Here is a 5,047-nt window from a genome sequence, read left to right on the forward strand (position 1 = left end):
CAAAGCAAACGGCCACGGGGGTCCGAGCTCCGGCTTCCGGGAGCCCGTGCACCGGCTCCCGGGCACGCAGAGACTTCGGGCCGGTGTCTTTCGAAAGCCACGGTCGAGACCTATCCAACGAGACCCGAGTCGAGCCCGAAAGTCTCGGGGATCGGGAGTTATGATTTTTCAAACCCGCCGGGGTACCGGGAGCCCTAGCTCCGGCTCCCGGGGTCGCAGCGACTCGAGGCCGGCGTCATTCGAAAGGTCTTTCCGAGGCCTTTCCAACGAGCCGTGCCTCGAGCCGCTGGGCCGTCGGGTTCGGGAGCTACGATTTTTCAAAAAATCGGCCACGGGAGCCCGAGATCCGGCTACCGGGAGCCCGTGCACCGGCTCCCGGGCACGCAGAGACGTCGGGCCGGTGTCTTTCGAAAGCCACGGTCGAGACCTATCCAACGAGACCCGAGTCGAGCCCGAAAGTCTCGGGTATCGGGAGATATGATTTTTCAAAGCAAACGGCTACCGGGAGCCCGTGCACCGGCTCCCGGGCACGCAGAGACTTCTGGCCGGTCTCGCTGGAGAGCCACGGCGGAGACATCTCCAGCGAGCCGTGTCTCGGGAGCTATGCTTTAAAAAACCCTCACGCTTCGGGACTTAGGAAAAAAGTGGAAAAAAGCGGAGCGTTTAAAAAATCAGCGGCGGCCGGCCGATTTTGTCCGGGTTTGGTGCACCCCCTCGGCCACGGGCTCCGCGGATGTCCGCTGGGTCGGTTCTGACTTCCATGTCCGAACGGCAGTGAGTTTACCAGAGTTGTGGACTTAGGAAATATACGGGATGAAAAAAATCTCTGGAGCTTTTGAAAAATCAGCGGCGGCCGGCTGATTTTGTCCGGGTTTGGTGCACCCCCTCGGCCACGGGCTCCGCGGAGGTCCGCTGGGTCGGTTCTGACTTCCATGTCCGAACGGCAGTGAGTTTACCAGAGTTGTGGACTTAGGAAATATACGGGATGAAAAAAATCTCTGGAGCTTTTGAAAAATCAGCGGCGGCCGGCTGATTTTGTCCGGGTTTGGTGCACCCTCTCGGCCACGGGCTCCGCGGAGGTCCGCTGGGTCGGTTCTGACTTCCGTGTCTGGACCTGCCGTAAGTCCCACGGACTGGTGGCCTTCAGATATATAAGAACACGGACTGATGGGCCATGGGGAGCGTGGTGGACTTAGAGAAAAAACGAGAAAAAAATCTCTGGAGCTCCAGAAAATCAGCTGTGGCAGGCTGATTTTGTCCGGGTTTGGTGCACCCCCTCGGCCACGGGCTCCGCGGAGGTCCGCTGGGTCGGTTCTGACTTCCATGTCCGAACGGCAGTGAGTTTACCAGAGTTGTGGACTTAGGAAATATACGGGATGAAAACAATCTCTGGAGCTTTTGAAAAATCAGCGGCGCGCGGCTGATTTTGTCCGGGTTTGGTGCACCCTCTCGGCCACGGGCTCCGCGGAGGTCCGCTGGGTCGGTTTCTGACTTCCGTGTCTGGACCTGCCGTAAGTCCCACGGACTGGTGGCCTTCAGATATATAAGAACACGGACTGATGGGCCATGGGGAGCGTGTGGACTTAGAGAAAAAACGAGAAAAAAATCTCTGGAGCTCCAGAAAATCAGCTGTGGCAGGCTGGTTTTATCCGGGTTTGGTGCACCCCCTCGGCCACGGGCTCCGCGGAGGTCCGCTGGGTCGGTTCAGACTTCATGTCCGAACGGCAGTAAGTTTACCAGAGTTGTGGACTTAGGAATATACGGGATGAAAAAAATCTCTGGAGCTTTTGAAAAATCAGCGGCGGCCGGCTGATTTTGTCCGGGTTTGGTGCACCCTCTCGGCCACGGGCTCCGCGGAGGTCCGCTGGGTCGGTTCTGACTTCCGTTGTCTGGACCTGCCGTAAGTCCCCACGGACTGGTGGCCTTCAGATATATAAGAACACGGACTGATGGGCCATGTGGAGCGTGTGGACTTAGAGAAAAAAACGAGAAAAAAATCTCTGGAGCTCCAGAAAATCAGCTGTGGCAGGCTGGTTTTATCCGGGTTTGGTGCACCCCCTCGGCCACGGGCTCCGTGGAGGTCCGCTGGGTCGGTTCAGACTTCCATGTCCGAACGGCAGTAAGTTTTACCAGAGTTGTGGACTTAGGAAATATACGGGATGAAAAAAATCTCTGGAGCTTTTGAAAAATCAGCTGTGGCAGGCTGATTTTATCCGGGTTTGGTGCACCCCTCTCGGCCACGGGCGCCGTGTAGGTCCGCTGAGTTGGTTCAGACTTCCGTGTCTGAACGGCCATAAGTCCCATAGACTGGTGGCTTTCAGACCTATAAGAACACGGACTAGGAGGCTCTCCGGAGCTCCAGAAAATCAGCTGTGGCAGGCTGATTTAATCCGGGTTTGGTGCACCCTCTCGGCCACGGGCTCCGCGGAGGTCCGCTGGGTCGGTTCAGACTTCCATGTGTGGACTTAGAAAAAATACGGGATAAAAAAATCTCTGGAGGTCCAGTAAATCAGCTGTGGCAGGCTGATTAAATCCGGGTTTGGTGCACCCTCTCGGCCACGGGCTCCGTGTGGGTCCGCTGAGTCGGTTCAGACTTCCGTGTCTGAACGGCCATAATTCCTATAGACTGGTGGCTTTCAGACCTATAAGAACACGGACTAGGAGGCTCTCTGGAGCTCCAGAAATCAGCTGTGGCAGGGCTGATTTTATCCGGGTTTGGTGCACCCTCTCGGCCACGGGCTCCGTGGAGGTCCGCTGGGTCGGTTCAGACTTCCATGTGTGGACTTAGAAAAAAACGGGATAAAATAATCTCTGGAGCTCCAGAAAATCAGCTGTGGCAGGCTGATTTTATCCGGGTTTGGTGCACCCTCTCGGCCACGGGCGCCGTGTAGGTCCGCTGAGTTGGTTCAGACTTCCGTGTCTGAACGGCCATAAGTCCTATAGACTGGTGGCTTTCAGACCTATAAGAACACGGACTAGGAGGCTCTCTGGAGCTCCAGAAAATCAGCTGTGGCAGGCTGATTTTATCCGGGTTTGGTGCACCCTCTCGGCCACGGGCGCCGTGTAGGTCCGCTGAGTTGGTTCAGACTTCCGTGTCTGAACGGCCATAAGTCCTATAGACTGGTGGCTTTCAGACCTATAAGAACACGGACTAGGAGGCTCTCTGGAGCTCCAGAAAATCAGCTGTGGCAGGCTGATTTTATCCGGGTTTGGTGCACCCTCTCGGCCACGGGCTCCGTGGAGGTCCGCTGGGTCGGTTCAGACTTCCATGTGTGGACTTAGAAAAAAAACGGGATAAAAAAAATCTCTGGAGCTCCAGAAAATCAGCTGTGGCAGGCTGATTTTATCCGGGTTGGTGCACCCTCTCGGCCACGGGCGCCGTGTAGGTCCGCTGAGTTGGTTCAGACTTCCGTGTCTGAACGGCCATAATTCCTATAGACTGGTGGCTTTCAGACCTATAAGAACACGGACTAGGAGGCTCTCTGGAGCTCCAGAAAATCAGCTGTGGCAGGCTGATTTTATCCGGGTTTGGTGCACCCTCTCGGCCACGGGCTCCGTGGAGGTCCGCTGGGTCGGTTCAGACTTCCATGTGTGGACTTAGAAAAAAAACGGGATAAAAAAATCTCTGGAGCTCCAGAAAATCAGCTGTGGCAGGCTGATTTTATCCGGGTTTGGTGCACCCTCTCGGCCACGGGCGCCGTGTGGGTCCGCTGAGTCGGTTCAGACTTCCGTGTCTGAACGGCCATAATTCTATAGACTGGTGGCTTTCAGACCTATAAGAACACGGACTAGGAGGCTCTCTGGAGCTCCAGAAAATCAGCTGTGGCAGGCTGATTTTATCCGGGTTTGGTTGCACCCTCTCGGCCACGGGCTCCGTGGAGGTCCGCTGGGTCGGTTCAGACTTCCATGTGTGGACTTAGAAAAAAAAACGGGATAAAAATAATCTCTGGAGCTCCAGAAAATCAGCTGTGGCAGGCTGATTTTATCCGGGTTTGGTGCACCCTCTCGGCCACGGGCGCCGTGTAGGTCCGCTGAGTCGGTTCAGACTTCCGTGTCTGAACGGCCATAAGTCCTATAGACTGGTGGCTTTCAGACCTATAAGAACACGGACTAGGAGGCTCTCTGGAGCTCCAGAAAATCAGCTGTGGCAGGCTGATTTTATCCGGGTTTGGTGCACCCTCTCGGCCACGGGCGCCGTGTAGGTCCGCTGAGTTGGTTCAGACTTCCGTGTCTGAACGGCCATAAGTCCTATAGACTGGTGGCTTTCAGACCTATAAGAACACGGACTAGGAGGCTCTCTGGAGCTCCAGAAAATCAGCTGTGGCAGGCTGATTTTATCCGGGTTTGGTGCACCCTCTCGGCCACGGGCTCCGTGGAGGTCCGCTGGGTCGGTTCAGACTTCCATGTGTGGACTTAGAAAAAAAACGGGATAAAAAAATCTCTGGAGCTCCAGAAAATCAGCTGTGGCAGGCTGATTTTATCCGGGTTTGGTGCACCCTCTCGGCCACGGGCGCCGTGTAGGTCCGCTGAGTTGGTTCAGACTTCCGTGTCTGAACGGCCATAATTCCTATAGACTGGTGGCTTTCAGACCTATAAGAACACGGACTAGGAGGCTCTCTGGAGCTCCAGAAAATCAGCTGTGGCAGGGCTGATTTTATCCGGGTTTGGTGCACCCTCTCGGCCACGGGCTCCGTGGAGGTCCGCTGGGTCGGTTCAGACTTCCATGTGTGGACTTAGAAAAAAAACGGGATAAAAAAATCTCTGGAGCTCCAGAAAATCAGCTGTGGCAGGCTGATTTTATCCGGGTTTGGTGCACCCTCTCGGCCACGGGCGCCGTGTAGGTCCGCTGAGTTGGTTCAGACTTACGTGTCTGAACGGCCATAACTCCTATAGACTGGTGGCTTTCAGACCTATAAGAACACGGACTAGGAGGCTCTCCGGAGCCACTGAAAAATCAGCTGCGCTTGGCCCAAACCAGCCGACAGGTGGTCACCTGAGCGGACTGGGCGCTGATGAGTACCCCCGATGGCGTCCCAAAGAACCGTGT

This window comes from Triplophysa dalaica, unplaced genomic scaffold, assembly GCF_015846415.1.
Source record: "Triplophysa dalaica isolate WHDGS20190420 unplaced genomic scaffold, ASM1584641v1 Contig10, whole genome shotgun sequence".
NCBI lineage: Eukaryota > Metazoa > Chordata > Actinopteri > Cypriniformes > Nemacheilidae > Triplophysa > Triplophysa dalaica.